This window comes from Colobus angolensis, unplaced genomic scaffold (assembly GCF_000951035.1).
Source record: "Colobus angolensis palliatus isolate OR3802 unplaced genomic scaffold, Cang.pa_1.0 Scaffold247, whole genome shotgun sequence".
NCBI classification, from domain to species: Eukaryota; Metazoa; Chordata; class Mammalia; order Primates; family Cercopithecidae; genus Colobus; species Colobus angolensis.
Window position 1 is genome coordinate 2,448,309 of NW_012115677.1, and position 18,622 is coordinate 2,466,930.

Below are 18,622 nucleotides of genomic sequence, written 5' to 3' on the forward strand. Positions count from 1 at the left end.
TAAGTATAAATTCTGTCCATTTTAGTCCACTGCTACCTCCTTTACAGGATTTATAGCCTTCCTATTTTATATATTGCCCCTGAGATACTTACATTCTGCAAAAATATACTTGCCACCTAAGGTTTCATAACACAAAGGTGGGAATGGGACTTTCTTCACTCTGCAGTGTTTCTCCAACCCTCCTCATGTTTAACTCCTGAGAAGACCTCCTGCCTCTCTGTACATCATCACAATGGCCAAGTCTCAAAAACTTTTAGATCCCAGCTAGTACCTTATGTCATACTGTGCTCAGAAATAATTAAGTGTCCAGACCCACTGCTCTAGTGCACTTCAGGAGTTTGACTTGTGTAGGGTAATGAGCAGCTACAACTCCAGGCCTCAGGGTTACTCCCAGGAAACACTGTGGCTGTGAACTGCAAATTAAAAATGTGTGTACAGTTGTACAGTTTTGACCATCAAGAAGCACTAGTCCTGGGGCTGTTCCTAACTGCTTTCTTTGTATTTTCACATAAGAACAGGGCATCTCAGAATTAAAATAACCCTTTCATTTCCTACGCTTCTTAGAAGTCTTCAGGAAGGATGAGCTTCGGTATTATTGTTGGTGGTGGGTTTTTTGCGGGGTGGGGGTGATGGAGCAAATACCTTTAAAACTTTTTTTTTTGAGACCAACTCTCACTCTATCGCCCAAGCTGGAGTGCAGGGGCTCCATCTCGGCTCACTGCAACCTCCGCCTCCCGGGTTCTGAAGCGATTCTCCTGCCTCAGCCTCCCCAGTAGCTGGGACTACAGGCGCCCACCACCATGCCCGGGTAATTTTTTGTATTTTTAGTAGAGATGGGGCTTCACCATGTTAGTCAGGATGCTCGATCTCCTGACCTCGTGATCTGCCCGCCTTGGCCTCTCAAAGTGCTGGGATTACAGGCGTGAGCCACCTTCCTGGCCAAAACTTTGTTTTGTTTTGTTTTGTTTTGAGACGGAGTCTCACCCTGTCGCCCAGGCTGGAGTGCAACCGCCCCTCTGGTTCAAGTGATTCTTCCGCCTCAGCCTCCCGAGTAGCTGGCATTACAGGCTCCCGCCACCACGCCCAGCTAATTTTTGTATTTTCAGTAGAGATGGGGTTTCACCATGTTGGCCAGGCTAGTCTCGAACTCTGTACCTCATGATCTGCCCACCTCAGCCTCCCAAAGTGCTGGGATTACAGGTGTGCGCCACCGTGGCCCAGCCTTTTTTTTTTTTTTTTGAGACCAAGTCTTGCTCTGTTGCCCAGGCTGGAGTGCAGTGGCACCATCTCAGCTCACTGCAACCTCTGCCTCCCAGGTTCAAGTGATTCCCCTGCCACAGCCTCCTGAGTAGCTGCGATTACAGGCATCTGCCACCAGTCCCAGCTAATTTTTGTATTTTTAGTAGAGACAGGGTTTCGCCATGTTGGCCAGGCTGGCCTCGAACTCCTGACCTCGTGATCTGCCCGCCTTGGCCTCTCAAAGTGCTGGGATTACAGGCGTGAGCCACCTTCCTGGCCAAAACTTTGTTTTGTTTTGTTTTGTTTTGAGACGGAGTCTCACCCTGTCGCCCAGGCTGGAGTGCAACCGCCCCTCTGGTTCAAGTGATTCTTCCGCCTCAGCCTCCCGAGTAGCTGGCATTACAGGCTCCCGCCACCACGCCCAGCTAATTTTTGTATTTTCAGTAGAGATGGGGTTTCACCATGTTGGCCAGGCTAGTCTCGAACTCTGTACCTCATGATCTGCCCACCTCAGCCTCCCAAAGTGCTGGGATTACAGGCGTGAGCCACTGCGCTCCGCCCAAAACTTTTTTTTAGTGAAAAAAGTTGTAAAGATTTCAGTTATACCAGGATTGTAGCTTAACTTTAAGGATTTCATTTTACCCCTTTCTCTACTTTTACCTATATTTAAAAATATTAAAAAGTCCTTTTTTTCCTGTCAACTATATGGCATACTGATTTTCTTCCAGACTAGTAGGTGGAGTCGGAAGTGGTGTTCTGAAACACATGGAGGAAACTACATCAGGAGAGCATTTGCCCTAAGGGAGCAATAGTGAGAGGATCCCCACACTCTCTTCAAAAATTTTAAGACATCCTGCTATTCCCAGGGGAAAATCAAACTAAATACACAGGGTTCTAGGAACTAGAGCTATACAGAGTCCTTGTTCAGCAGAGTGTCAGATTCGTTTTAAATTTATTTTTGTTCAAAGTTTTTTTTTTTAATCTCTTTTACTGTTATAAGACTAGGGGAAATACCGTAATTGATTGTGCTATTTGCTTTGATACATTCAGGCCCTCTTGTACCCGACAGCCACAGTTACAGAACTGAACAGTATACAAGAACTGAATGAGTCTGAGGCCCCCCCAAAAGCATATTATGTAAAGCAAAAACAAACAAACAAACAACCCACTTAAGGTTGGGTGCGGTGGCTCATGCCTGTAATCCCAGCACTTGGAGAGGCCAAGTTGGGTGGATCATGAGGTCAGGAGTTTGAGACCAGCCTGGCCAATATGGTGAAACCTCGTCTCTACTAAAAATACAATAATTAGCTGGGCGTGGTGGTGCGTGCCTGTAGTCACAGCTACTTGGGAGACTGAGGCAGAAGAATCGCTTGAATTCAGGAGGCGGAGGTTTCCGTGAGCCGACATCGTGCCACGGCACTCCAGCCTGGGTGACAGAGCAAGATTCTGTGACAAAAAAAAAAAAAAGAACCCACTTAAATGCTCATCATTGGTTAAAGAAGGTGTTGTGTGACCTGTCCATAAAGGAATTCATGAAACAACTAATTTCATCCCCCAGAAGAAATGACCTAATGTATATATAGTTGTTTTTTTTTTTTAAGATGGAGTCTTACTCTGTTGCCCAGGCTGGAGTGCAGTAATGCCATGTCAGCTCACTGCAACCTCCGCCTCCCATATTCAAGCAATTTTCCTGCCTCAGCCTCCCCAGTAGCTGGGATTACAGGCACCCACCACTATGTGCAGCTAATTTCTATACTTTTAGTAAAGACGGACTTTCACCATGTTGGCCAGGCTTGTCTCGAACTCCTGACCTCAAGTGTTCCACCTGCCTCGGCCTTCCAAAGTGCTGGGATGAACCACCGTGCCTGGCCAGAAATATATATATTTTTTATTTAAAAAATATATGTATATATGTGTGTGTATATGTGTGTGTGTGTGTGTGTGTGTGTGTGTGTGTGTGTGTGTGTATATATTTTTTTTTTTTAAGACAGGATCTCATTCTGTTCCCCTGGCTAGTCTCAAACTCTTGGACTCAAGCAATCTTCCTACCTCAGCCTCCCAAGTAACTAGGATTTTAGGCACCCGGCTATGAGAAATATTTTCAATATCAGATCCTTACAAAAAAAAGTAGTATTCTTTTATTGGAGCTTTACTTTGCTGGCACTTCCAACGCCTCTTAGTTTATCCAGTCCGGCACTCCGTATTTGGAAGGAGGCAGGATAATATTTGGGGAGAGGCAAGGTAAGAGAGGGATGAGTTGGCAGTGATGGAAAGCAAAGTCAACGTAACCCCAGTTGGTCACAACTCACTAACCTCCAATGGAGAAAATGTGTGTGTCTACATGTATGTTTGATTTTTGATATATGAAAGAACATAAAAATATGACATTAGAGTATTATACTTCAATTTTTAAAACAAGTTTTTTTAAAAAAGTAAGTTTAATGTTTTATAAAAATTATTGTATTTATATATAATAGCATTATATTCCATTATAAAAATTTCATTTATAGTAGCAACCAAGGAGTTAAAAAAAACCCAAGGATAGACAAATAACAAGAAATGTACAAGGCCTATATGAAGAAAGCATTAGATCTCCACTGATGGACATTTAAGAACACTGTAGGAAATGTGAAGACATTTCTTATCTTAAAGAAGACAGTTAAATATTTTAGAGTCAACTGGACATGGTGGCTCACACCTGTAATTCCAGCACTGTGGGAGACCAAGGCAGGAGGATCACTTGAATCCTGGAGTTTGAGACTAGCCTGGGCAACATAGTGAGACCCTGACTCTACAAAATAAAAAAAATTACTGGGCATGGTGGCATGTGCCTGTGGTCCCAGCTACTTGGGAGGCTGAGGCAGGAGGATTGCTTGAGCCCACGAAGTTAAAACTGCAGTGGGCTATGGTTGCACCACTGCACTTCGTCTGGGTGACACAGCAAGACCCTGTCTCAAAAAAAAATTATAATCATATTGTCCTTAATCTGTAAATTCAATGTAAACCCAATTTTGTGGCCAAAAACACTTTAAACATGGTGGAAATACAAAAAGCAAGCTGAAAAACATAGTTGAAGCAATGTAGTACACACGTTTAATGTTTCTAATTCACAGAGTACTCTTAAAAATAAGTCAGGTGGCCTGGGCATGGTGGCTCATGCCTGTAATCCCAGCACTTTGGGAGGTTGAGGCGGGTGGATCACGAGGTCAAGAGATCAAGACCATCCTGACAAACACGGTGAAACCCCGTCTCTCCTAAAAATACAAAAAAAAAAAAAAATTAGCTGGGTGTGGTGGCATGCGCCTGTAATCCCAGCTACTTAGGAGGCTGAGGCAGGAGAATCACTTGAACCCGGGAGGCAGAGGTTGCAGTGAGCCGAGATCGCACCACTGCACTCCAGCTTGGTGATAGAGTGAGATTCTGTCTAAAAAATAAAAATAAAGTAAGTCAGGTGAAGAGGCTGGGCTTGGTGGCTCATGCCTGTAATCCCAGCACTTTGGGAGGACAAAGAGGGTGGATCACTTGAGGTCAGGAGTTCGAGACTAGCCTGGCCAACATGGTGAAACCCTATCTCTACTTAAAATACAAAATTAGCCAGGCGTGGTGGCACATGCCCGAAATCCCAGTTACTCGGGAGGCTGAGGCAGAAGAATTCTTGAACCTGGAAGATGGAGGTCGTGCCACTGCACTCCAGCCTGGGTGACAGAGCAAGACTTTGTCTCAAAAAAATAAAGAAATCAATCAGGTGAAAAACAACCCAAAAGGCCTAATAGAAGACTTCACAAAAGAGAATACAGAAATAAACAAAGGATAAGATCTTGAACCTCAGGAGTATCTGAAGAAAAATGAGTAAAAGTGAGATACCATTTTTCATTTTTCTTCAGACTAACAGATTTTAACGTTAAACTATTGGTAAAGGTATAGAAAATAGGCATCATTAGTAATACAAATTACAGTGTTTGTGAACAGTTTTGCAAATGAGTTAAAGTTTTGCATATTTCTTAACCTACAAGTACTTTTACACATTTAAACTAAAAAGAAGTAATCACTGTGCAACTGTACTTGAAAAAGCACATTATATAAAGCAAAAAAATCAAACCAAAACAGAAAGGACTACCAAAATGCTCATCATTGTTTAAATAAGGTACTATATAATCCCTTCGTATAAGGGAATGCTCCAAAACCACTAAAAAGGATCATATATAAGCTGGGCGCAGTGGCTAATGCTTGCAGTCCCAGCACTTTGGGAGACCGAGGCGGGCGGATCACTTGAGGTCGGGAGTTCGAGACCAGCCTGACCAACATGGAGAAACCCCCATCTCTGCTAAAAAGTACAAAATTAGCCAGGCATGGTGGCGCATGCCTATAATCCCAGCTACTCGGTAGGCTGAGGCAAGAGACTCACTTGAACCTGGGAGGCGGAGGTTGTGGTGAGCCGAGATCGCACCATTGCACTCCAGCCTGAGCAACAAGAGTGAAACTCCGTCTCAAAAAAAAAAAAGGATTATATATATATAACGGAGGATATATATATGATGGAGGATATATATATATGATGGAGTTCTTTAGTGGTGATTTGTGAGATTTTGGTGCACCTATGCTGCTGTGTATTTTCATACATATGATAAGCCCGACCCTACTCTCGGAGCTCAGCCTCACTTAGAGCTGGGCTTCCCAAATTTTATTTTATTTTTTCTGGAATGAAAAAAGTTTCAAAGATTGCAATGTAATGCTTTTTTTTTTTTTTTTAATTACACTTTGGTATCTCAGAAATCTCTTTCTGTGAGTGTTTACTTCGATTCTGAAAATAGAGCTAGGGTCTTGAAGTGGTTTCTGAATAAATGATGAAACATATGTTCAAAGTCTGTAACTCTTCCTTCTCCTTAACCACATCCTAGATAATCCACTGATGGTAAGTGTCATTTGTGTGAATAGATTCTCTAGTTTTAGTTTTCAAGGACCTTTTTTTTTCATTTTAGCTGTCTGGATGATTAATGTGACTAGGAAAATACTGTTGACCCATTTAAATCATGTCAGACAGCATCCATTGCTCATCTACATAATGAAATACACACTGAACATTACAGCTTAAGTGTGGGAGCCAGTGAACTACAAAATAATATTTTAGTCATTTAGATTATGAAATAAAATATAAGACATTAGGACTAACTATAGCATTAAATATTAAACTCTTCAAATGGTAATTGTCAGTAAAAACAACTTTTAAACCAAAACAACTAGTAGCATTTCTGTTTTAGTAGCTAATTAGAGGAAGTGGGGGTGGTTGCATACAACAGAATGAATTTAAGAAGAGTCTTTATGTCAAAGTGTCTGTTAATATTACTTGACTATTATGGGACTTATTGTAAATAGTTGAGTTTTTCAGTTAATCAGTGGTTGTGAAATAATAGTTTTCTGACAAAATTAGAAAAAATTGTTTGACATTTTTATCATAGTTTCATTAAACTGGTCTCTGAATAATTTTAAAGATAACTAATTTATAGCTGAAACTATTTCAATCAATGATCTAATAACCAAGATAAGCTTTGACAGCTTTAAAAATATTTAAATTTTGTAAGGACATCATTTGCACAGTGATTAAATAAACGCAAAATTTAAAGGCACTGAATTTAGGCTATTGGGTTTCCATGGTTACACCTTTCCAAGTTATTTTGTATATTGTGTAAATAGGTCTGTGAGGCACTGATAATTATTTGTTTTTTTGTTTGTTCTGTTGGTAATTCCGTGTTTAGCTGAATTTAATACAGTTCACACGGCGTGCTTTGGTTTATGTATATTTTAGTGTTTGTGATTGACAGTGATTGAGCATTTCTTATGGAGTGCTTGCCTTTTTTGTCATAAGTGATGTATGTTGGTAGTGCTTGAAATGTAAATAAGTTTTTCCTGTAGCACTGTTTAATAAAGAGGAATTTTTATGCAAAGAAGACTTCTTGATACATTTAAACAATAAGGTTTATTGAGCTCTGAAATATTTCTGCTAAACAGATTGCACACCAAGACAAATAGGTTTAAATTCTTACAAACTGAGGTTACCAAGGGCAACATTAAAGTTTATGGCTAAGCACAGCATTGGCTGAATGGTATTTAGTAACAGAATAAAAAAGGCTGAATTCTTTTTTCTTTTTTTTTTTTTTTTTGAGACAGGATCTCACTTTCTTGCCCAGGCTGGAATGCAGTGGTGCGATCTTGGCTCACTACAGCCTCGGCCTCCTGGGCTCAAGTCATCCTCCCACCTCAGTCTTCCGAGTAGCTGGGACTACAGACACATGCCACCACGCCTGGCTAATTTTTGTATTTTTCACAGGGACGCGGTTTCACCATGTTGCCCCAGGCTGGCCTTGAACTCCTGAGCTGAAGGGATCCGCACACCTCGGCCTCCCAAAGTGCTCAGATTATAGGCGTGAGCCACAGCACTCAGCCAAAATAGCAGCATTCTGATCTCACTCTTAAAATTGTTTGTGATAGTACACTTTACAGGGAATGTCTTCAATGCAAAATAGAATCTTCCTGTAACATAATTTCTCCCATCCCACCCTTTCACAAATTTAAGAAGTATTCTTATATATTTAGAAAGATATGATTCTTGGAAAAAGCCAGGGCCTTTTATGCCTATGGATGTAGGAAGAAATTTTCCTTAGACCTCACCATTAACCATCAGCATGCTTGCAAGGGCCCAGCAGGAACTCTCAGGAAAACATCAAAATTAGGCTGTCCATAATTCATCCTACTGAGTGTGAGCCTTCTCGCATACACTACAATCACGAAATGCTGTCCAGTTTGTAAAGTGTTTCTACATCTGCAGTCTCATTTGGGGTTCAGGTTGGCCCTGTGATGGAGTAAGGAGAGGCCCAGTGCTTTGGATAGTGTCACTTTTAAGTAGCAGCTCTGGGACCCAACCTAGGATCTCATGATTACTTTATGAATTACTTGCTTTGTGGATTATCCAAGGCACATTGTAAAATTCAGGCTGGTTTGTACCTACTGATTAGCCCGTTTTAGAGTGACCTCCTCCCACAGTCAGGTAACCAATGATAGTAATTACCATTTATTGAGTGCTTACCTTATGCCACTTTCGATCTATCGTGTCATACAATTATCATAGCAACCCTGTGAGGAAGGTATTGTTATCCACAATAACAAATGAGGAAACTAAGGCTTAAAAAATTTAACTAACTTGTTTAAGTCAACCAATAGTACTCAGACAAGGAAAACCAATTTAAACAAGAGCTCAAGTAAATATAAAAAGGAAGGCATATCTTTTGGAGGAAATTCTCATGGTACATTCACAAGCAAAATATAAAATTTTAAATTTCACACTGTTTCCTTCTTTTTTACCCCCAAATTGACTATACCTTATTAGGCATTCAAGGGTTGAGGTTTCTTTGTAACACTCCAGTAGCAGTATACTTCAAAAAGTGTCCCGTCCCCTCAGACAATAAATATGTTTCAGATGTTTTACACATCAAATATTTTGGTATCGTGGCAATATTAAAAACTTTAAATATGAGATGATGAATTTGTCATTTTACTGTGTGAATAATCTTGGTGTTGGCTAAGTGTTTTCAGATATGAGAAGCAAGCAGCCTGCTAAATACAGATAAAGAGTACATGTTTTGTGGTGAAACCGCGTCTCTACTAAAAATACAAAAAACTAGCCGGGCGAGGTGGCGGGCGCCTGTAGTCCCAGCTACTCCGGAGGCTGAGGCAGGAGAATAGTGTAAACCCAGGAGGCGGAGCTTGCAGTGAGCTGAGATCCGGCCACTGCACTCCAGCCTGGGCGACAGAGCCAGACTCCGTCTCAAAAAAAAAACAAAAGAGTACATGTTTTGTTGGTGATTGTGGTGGTTTTATTTTTTAACGTTTTTAAATTTTTATTTTATTTTAACTTTTTTAAGGCAGGGTCTCACTCTGTTGCCTAGGCTGAAGTGCAGCAGCGCAATCTCGGCTCACCGCAACCTCTGCCTCCTGGGCTCAAACGATCTTCCCACCCCAACCTCCCAAGTAGCTGGGACTACAGGTGTGTGCCACCATGCCCGGCTAATGTTTGTATTTTTTGTAGAGACAAGGTTTCACCATGTTTCCCAGGCTGGTCTCAAATTCTTAGACTCAAGCAATTTGCAGCCCTCAGCCTCCCAAAGTGCTGGATTTATAGGCGTCAGTCTGACTTAATTTTTAATCTTGAGTACAAAAAGTAACAGATAGTTGAACATTCATATCCTTAAATATATAAGTATATATATTTAAATATTTATATTTATGTTTACCTATATACATATATTTACTTATATACATATTTATATTTATGTTTACTTATATACATAGACATACACACACATATATATGGGCCAAATTTTAAGCAGCCTTCTATGGAGCTCCCCTTTTAAGCCTGTGCCATTTTAACACATTGTACTTTTTGCATTAATACCCAAAACTGTCGAGTGAGTATTCATATGGTCAACCAAGTATACCTAGTGGACTTGAGTGTAAAACTATTTGTGGCAACATAACTATACCAGTCCAAAAAGCTGCCTTCAGAAAATGTGGAACTTTTGCTTTTACTAAAGAGGTTACTGTATACTTTCTCTTTATTTTTCTGGTTGAAAATAACTCCTTGGTGAGTGATCTTGGCTTCTGTTGTCGTGAATCTGTGTACTGTCAACTGCAAAAGCTTGGAAATATGTTGTTTCCCTGAAGCATTAGCTTTCTTATTTTAGTTGGTAATTATTGACCTATCTACCTACCGATTTACCACTCCTATTGACTGGTTACAGGGCAGAGACAAAACTCCTACTGTTGTCAAAATACCACGATAAGACTTATATTCACATGTTTTCTTTCTATCCCATGCCTTTCACTTAGAGATGTACAGTGAAAATTTTCTCAGGAAGTTTAAGGTGTAGGGTTTTTTGTTTTTTGTCTTATTTGTTTTTGGTATTGATACTACAATTTTGGTCAAAGCTCTCAGCTATTTCATCCCAATGGTTTGCTTATGTGGCAATAACTTTAAATGGCCCATTGAAAAGAAAAAAGGAAAGAAAGACATCCAACAGAATACCTAGGGCATGCTGTATACAGAATTCAGTTGACACTATTGTAATATGAAGACTGAAATCATGCTCTTTTCAAATGCTTTAATATAATTTAAAAATATATTAAAGCTGTGCTTTTGATCATAGATTATAAGCCCTCATATCTTCTGTTACTGGGTATTTTAATACAAAATAACTAATATTTTAAGTAGTATGTGACAGTAGTATTTATGAATAGTCTGGAGGTTTTTTTAAGAATTAAAGAAGGGTTTTCTCACTATATCAGTTTTTTAAAAAAACTCATGATGTTTTTATATAGACTTTCTCTAAAATTGAGTTCCATGTGTGATTCCTATGAAATTGCTCTTCTGGTTCTGATTTGTGTGCTTTAATATAAAATCATTCTGTTTTCCTCTTCTTTAACCAAAGTGTGTGAGGTAACAGGAATGTTTCTTTTGAGAGACTTTGGAAGGTTGAAATTTGCCAGATGTTCTGTGCTAAACTAGAAGTGTGCATTCCCTGGGTACCAGGACTGTGTGAAATTCTTTCCTATATCTTTGACAGAGCATTTGGTTTTAGTTCATTTTAGTGTTGTGCTTGTACTCTGATCAGAGCTTGTCTTTTATTCTGTGTTTAAATGATATTACGGCATCCAGAAAATCTGGCAAAGAAAATGATATTTTGATGACATTTTTCACAGGGCTCAACTAGAATGAATTATTACATTTTAACCATGGCCCTAATAAACAGCTTCTTTATTTCCTCTGTAAGGATACAATATTTCTTTGTCTAAGAAGTTGCCTGAGTATATGTATTGTTGAAATGCTAAAAAGCTGCTTTTCTCTAAACTTTAGCTGAGAGACAATGGGATTTGCCAAGTATATACCATTTCATTGTGACTCAATACTTTATGATTATAAAGATGAATTTAATTTAAATTTTGAAGTAAACTTTTTTGTCTCAAATGGAGAAATCCCATGCAATAGCCTTATTGTACAAATTAAACATTTCTATGTAACTTCTACTTATCCACCAAACGATCAGCTTTTAGTTTTATACTTGATTTCTGACTATAATTTTTGGCACCCTTCCCCCAGCTATAATTGGGCCAGCCTAAAGGAATTTTTTTTCCCTAGACTCAGAAGCAGGAGCCTACATTATTAAGTAGGAATGTTTATAGATCTGTGTTTCTAGAGTAGGTTGAGGTGTTTTTGTTTCCCAAAAAGAGGGGAATGCTTCTTGTTTAAATACAGATGCCTGTGGGCTGGTGGTGTACATCAGTGAATAATCACATATTATCGGATTTAGCTTTTGTAAAGAAGCAAAATGAAGTATTTTCGTAAACCATTTCTGAACTTGTCATTGATGTTATCCTCTATCAGTTGCTATTAATAATTTTATTTAAAGGAGGAGGGATATAGTACAGAGCCAACTTCCTGATTAGGCCTTGGGGAAGGTCATGTTTTGCAGTGACCTGGGCACCATTCTTAAATGTTGTTATTATGGGAAGATGGTTCCCTCAGGCTGCTGCCCTTCCTCTCCCCAGAAGTGCTCTATGACCGACTTTCCAGTTCATCTTTGCTAGAACCAGGACTCCCAGGCTGTAGATGAATTCTGACATCTACAGACCAGTATCCATCTCAACTTCATTTGAGGTGAAGTTTTATTAGTAGTAGTGGCCCAGTCCTACCTTAATATGAGAATGATGCATCTTCATAAAAATTGCAAACTTAGAGCAGTAAACAACTAGGATGAACTTTCATGCTTCAGCATAAAAGTGAATTATGACTTTTTTGTCACTTAAAATATTTTACACATTTCCTTTTTATTTCTGTGGGATCTTTGTTACTGTTTTAGTGGTCTTAGGTAAGAATAACTTCAAGGACAACACTGTTGGATGTGAAGAAGAATATTTATTTCAGACAAGTATTATGCCCATATATTTTAGATTCAGCTATGTGCTTTATTTTCAGCATTAAAGAAAATGAGCTGTTTTCCAACACCTGCATACCAACTGGGCCTGCATCCTCTTTAGAAATGTTGTTTAATAAATAAACACTGTGACTTTATCATCCAGAGGCTGTTGCCAAATGCTGTTAATTAGGCCAAAAAAATGTTTTTTAAAAGTTGGTGAAACAGATCCACTTTTCTTTCTGTAATGGCATCTTAGCTTGAAATCCAGGAAGCAGTGGTGTATGGTGTCCATATCCATGATTTCCTGCATTGGAGAAAAAGTGTGGAAAGCATCTGGGGAAAAGGAGGCTCTTTACCGGCTTGTTTCCTGTAAGTTCAATTGGAAGACCTTGTCTGTGCAAATAGATTTCAAAATAGAGCCTGCCCTTTGACTGTCTCCATAATTACATGGCTCGCTCTGTATTTTATTTGGCAGCCAGAGCAGTTAACCCCTGGAAGGAAGGGGCTGATGGCATGGCCAACTTGGCTTCCCAGACATGTCCATGGGAATGAATAAACCACTGTTTGGAGAAGCCCATAGCTAAAAACACACTAGAATAGTTTGTAACTGAACTGGAACTCTTTTAAAACAAGTTTACTAACATTTATTATGATAAGTTAAAAAACTTAACTTTGTCCTTATTGTGCATATTGTAGACTGTATTAATTGTTTTAAAAAATTGGGAATTGGGGGAGTTCCTTGTTGCTTTGATGTAATCAACATCTGTCAACAGATGAATTTGCTTTTGTTTAGTTTCAAGGGTTCTTGTCCTTTAGCTTTGTGCAGTCAGTATCTGCTTCAGCCTGGGGCATTCCCTAGTAGTGCATGTGGGTTTTTTTCCCTCAACAAATGCATAGGTTATTTCTTGTGAAATGTGAGCTTCCCTTCTGCTTTAAGTTGCCTGGAGATGGGAAGGAACCTTCAATCTTTCTCATTTATTTTGAAACATACACCTTAGTACTAGATTATAAAAATCAATAAAAGAGTTATATCGAGTGATGCAGACTATTTAACTTTTCTTTAGCAACATTTGTACACGTTATGAAACCTGTTAAGCAATCAGTCAGTGTTTTAGGTCAAGAAATATAAGGCATGGATGTATCTGCAGTGTTCTTGTGGACTTGAAGCACACAGCGCTGTAAGAGCCTGTGCTCCTACTCTGAGTAATTGGTTGGAGTTCATGAAGTGTAATCTTTCTGTGGGTCTAAATCAGCACCTGGAAAATATATTCCTATGCTACCATCCCTTCTGAGCTTACTGTAGGAGGAAACATTTTTAAACAGTTAAAAATGTATCAGATTGCTGTCACAAAGTAAATTGGGATTTTTTTGTTGTTAAAGTTAATATATTATTAAGCAAATCATTTGGTTTAAAATTAAAATCATCAATGAATGTAAGAATCATATTTGAAAATGAATTAGCAAAACATTGTTGTTTTTCTCTCTTGGTAATCATAAATCATTTAAATCTGGCAGGCATTCCTCTCTTCATCCAAAATAATTGCCTCCATTTGTAAAATCAATTAGATGTTAACATGCTATAAATAATAGTTTTGTTACTAGACTTTGGCATTTACTGATCATTATGAAAAAAATATATTCAGTAAGACATTTTACAGGGTGTCTTTTAAATCACATATTATCTCTGGTTGACATTGGTAGCTAATGTAAAGTAGTGCCAAGCTACTTTACTGTGTTGTTTTCTACCCAGATATTTGATACCTCTGCAGTGTAACGTAACCGAGGATTGATGGCACACTGCAGGGTGAAAGTGCTTCTCTGGAAACATACAATGAAAAATATGTGTGTTGGTAGCCCACACTTGAGCACCAATGTACTTAGTTCAGTTTTACAACTGCTTAAAATAATAAGCATTTTAAATGTCTCTTTGAAAGTTCATTCAGACCTCTCCCTTAAAAATACTTGTTGACCAAAAGAAAACTCACATTTTCAGGGATAAAATCAGCTTAATTAAGGGTCATTAGTAAAGGTGCACATGAAAACCCAGGGCTCAGTGGGTGAAATGGAAGCATTTCATTATGTAGTATAGGATGCGTAAGCAGATAACAATTAAAATGGACCCTGAGTAAGAGGCCAATAAATATAGGGCATATTGTGTGCAGCAACATTAGTTATTTAAAATGCATTCCTCCCTCCATCATACTTGAATTCTATAATCCCACCTTCAGGCTTAATCTACAAAGGAAAATAAAATGCAGCTTTTAGAAGTGGATGTTATTACTGAACATGAAAATATTTAAAACCGTAACCTAGATTTACATTCCAAATACAAATTTGAAATATGAAAAAATGTGGGCCGGGCGCGGTGGCTCAAGCCTGTAATCCCAGCACTTTGGGAGGCCGAGACGGGCGGATCACGAGGTCAGGAGATCGAGACCATCCTGGCTAACACGGTGAAACCCCGTCTCTACTAAAAAATACAAAAAACTAGCCGGGCGACGTGGCGGGCGCCTCTAGTCCCAGCTACTGGGAGGCTGAGGCAGGAGAATGGCATAAACCCGGGAGGCGGAGCTTGCAGTGAGCTGAGATCCGGCCACTGCACTCCAGCCCGGGCGACAGAGCGAGACTCCGTCTCAAAAATAAATACATAAATATAAATAAATAAATAAATAAATAAAAAGAAATATGAAAAAATGTGCTGCAGGATCCAGAGGACACAGAGCAATTTCAAGAGACATTCAGGCTGCACAGTGTGTTCTTCCATGGAGTGCAGGAAGCAGTTAACTATAATTTTCAGCGTTCAACTCAGACTAGGTGTTGATAGAATTTTTGTAACACTAAAAATAAGTCTTATTATTACCTTTGATAACAATAAATATTCTAGTATTCATAACAAATAACATATAGATTTACTGCCTAAGAAAACCCTATATAGAGTTGCTGTTAGGTCATCACCAGTAACAATAATACGATCATCTCTTACAAGATCAAATTAGTACAAAGCAACTCCTCGCTGTTCTGGGCTCTTCTACTCCCCTGAGGTTTCTTGTGATTTCCCACTGGTGTCTCTAAAACGTCAGATTAGTCCACTTGCCCCTTGTAGTAATTAGTACACACTTGAGTCTTGTTTCCCCAAATAGCTTTACCAAAACACAGTGTGCAGTGAATCCTGAATGAATGATAGTGTGTGGGAGATGGAGGGGCCATTTCTGTCTCTGAAGATGGTCATCATGCATCAAATTTGTTGTAATATTGGTGGTAGCAAGTTGGAAATTAGATGTAGTTATAAGGTATCAGCAGTGCTTTTGTTAAAAATGAATTATATATAGGAAATTCAAGAGACCATTTCTACATTGTTCTACATTAGTTACTGTAGTTTGGGTATCCTTTCTGTGACCCTGAATATAATGGATACTGGGGATTTTAATTTTGCTCATTCAGCATTTAGAAAATTTACTACTTATTTATATTATGATAAACAAAGTTGAGGACCCACCCCTCTTTCTTTGCCAGGCTAATTGGAGGACCATTATCTTCTAAAGGTACTATGACTTATGCCCATTTCTTCATTTCACCTGTGAAAACACCAGATTTTATTTCTAATAAAAAGATGGAATCATTTGTAATGAGTAGTTAGTGGAATAAACACAGTATGGCACCTTATTATCCTGTTGCCTTGTGACAACATTTATAAGGGTGTCTTTTATCAGATTGAAAGAAAAGAATTTGTTTCAAATACAAAAGTGTCTTATGAAAGTGAAATTGCTGAATACAGTGTAGAACCATAATTGTCAACAGATTGGATATGTTCAGGCTGTGTTCCTGACATTTCGAATTTTACCATCCAGTCATGTGTGGGTGTGTCTGCATCTTTTCGGCAGTGAGGCTGTCATTTGAGAGGGCAGGTACCTTGGCAACACTGTTCATCCTAAAAGTGAATGTCTCAAAAGCCTCATCCAGATATCCTAGTGTTAGAGGCCTGATGACTTCATGCTTCAAGTTTAAGTACATAGAAAAGATTCCCCCTATAATGACTGTGTACTTGAACTTGATAACACTGATAAAGATGATCTTTCATGTAATCAACCACATTGAAAAAAATCTTCATGAGTCCTAAAATTGATCAGAGGCTACATCTTCCCGATGCCTGGGATGTAGCATGACAATCAGATGGTGCTGAATGAAGGCACACATTTCAGAGCTGAAGGGACCTCAAAGATTGTGAAGCCCAACTCTCTCATTTTACTGAGCTTCTGCATCTCAGAGGGTAATGTCTTTGAAGTACTCAGCACCGAGCTTGGCACCAGTAAGCTCTTGGTCAGTCGGTGTCGACTGTTATTGTTATTGCTCAAGATCACATAGCTCTTAGCAGGACCAGGGGTAGAACTTTCTGTCCAATGCTGTGCCACTTTGGTTCTTTTTTCATCATGCATAGCACTATCTGATGTAATCAAATGCATTTGTTGATTTGTCTATGTCTGCCTCCCACTACAAGGATGTAAGCTCCCTGAGAGTAGGGACCTTGTCACCTCATTCACCACTGAATTCTCTAATCCAGAGCATGGCACATGCAATGAGTTCATTAAGTAGTTGTTGAATGAATGAAGGCATTTAGAGACCCCTCAGGTAAACATGTTGAAGAGTAGAGAAGGAAAAGGAAAAGAAAGGAGGATTTATGGAGCACCTATTTTTTAAAAGATGGTTTATCTATTTATCTTGTCTCAGCAAATGCTCGCATCAGCTCGTGGTAGAGAGAACACTGCTACTTCCATGTAATAGTGAAGAAAATGAGTCTCAGAAGTTTTGGTAACTCACACCTGTTTGACCTCCAAGCTCATGCTGTTTTCACTACCATAGTGCCTCCCAATTGGATCATTTCTAAGAATTTTCATGAAAAGTGTCTTCATTCTAAATGCTAACTAGTTACATGATATGTACATTTTTCATGATTAAAAAACTGACCTTGAAATCTAATCCCTGAAATAATACATTATATAACAAAACACACTAGCGAATAGAACTCATAGTCCCCTGCACACTGCTGAGAGGCAACTGGAATGGCAGACACAGCACTGGATTTGGACTTAGAGGATTAAGCTTGGGGCCAGGTCATTGATTACCAGACATGTGAGCCTTAGTTCCTCATCTATAAAGCAGTGATGTTAACAGCTACCTGCCTAATGACAGCTGGTAAGAGATAATGTATGTAGAGCACCTAGCACTGAGCTTAATCTAAATGTCTATTAAATTTTAACCATTGTTATTATTAGTATTTATATTAGTATTATCATTATTAATAGTAATTATAATACTTTCCTCAGAAGGGAAACACTTGTGAGTTTGTGTCTTGTGTGTGGTCCTGCCTAGCAATGCAATTAGGGAGGTGGAATCACAGATCGAGTCCACCTGAGTCTTTCCAAAATTTCCATTTCATATCCACAGACTGTCCAACTAATAGTTCTGGCAGCCACCTCCCCGAAGCGTGTGTTTGGTCAGCGAAGGCAGCTTGGTTTGAGGTAGTGGATGGATTAGGTCAACCCATCACCGCTTTTGGAAAAATAACTTAATAGTAGTAGTAACAATAGTTTTGTGATGACTTTTAAATTTTCTGGGTATTTCCCTGTGTTTTAGCTCCTGTTTTTCTCATGCCTGTGAGAGAAGTAATATATTTAGTAGAGACAACTTAGCCTGCTTTCCCTCTCAGCTTTGGGACTTACTGCATGTTCCTTTGTGTGCCTCAGTATTTTCAACTGTGATATGGAGTAATAACAGTTCACAATTCACACAGTTTCTGTGAAGATTAATGAGCTAACATATGTAAAGTGCCTAGTACAGTAATTGAGACATAATAAGTGTTCAGTATTAGAAACTATACTTGAGCCCTGTTTTCCTTCCCATTTTATTTTTTATGTAGTCTTTTTTTTAATTTTATTTTTTATTTTTTTATTTTTTGAGACAGGATCTTACTCTGTTGCCCAGGCTGGAGTGCAGTGGTGTGATCATAGCTCAGTGCAATGTCAGACTCTAGGGCTCAGGTGATTCTCCTGCCTCAGCCTCCTGAGTAGTTAGACTCCCGAGTAGCTGGACTGACTCCTGAGTAGCTGAACTTCTGAGTAGCTGGACTACAGTAGCTGGTGGCCCAAGCCACCACATCTGGCTAATTCTTTTATTTTTTGTAGAGATAGGATCTCACGATCCTCCCACTTCGGCCTCCCAAAGCACTGGGATTACAGGTTTTTATGTATTCTTGAAAGAACTATTATTTATTGGGTATCTTCTAAATGCAAGGCACTTTCATATTTCTTATTTCAATTAATTCTCACCTGAGACTGAAATGAAGAAACTTGCGCAGGGCCACACAGCTAATAAGTGGTAGAGCTGAAACAAAAGTCCAGGCTTCTACTTTCCAACTGTCTGCT

At 39.1% G+C, this 18,622-nt stretch overlaps 1 protein-coding gene across 1 annotated transcript in view; it reads left to right on the forward strand.

The window, feature by feature from the left end:
• METAP1D (methionyl aminopeptidase type 1D (mitochondrial)) overlaps positions 1-18,622 on the forward strand; it is a 57,720-nt gene that overhangs the window by 16,079 nt on the left and 23,019 nt on the right. The gene's annotated exons all lie outside the window — the stretch shown is intronic.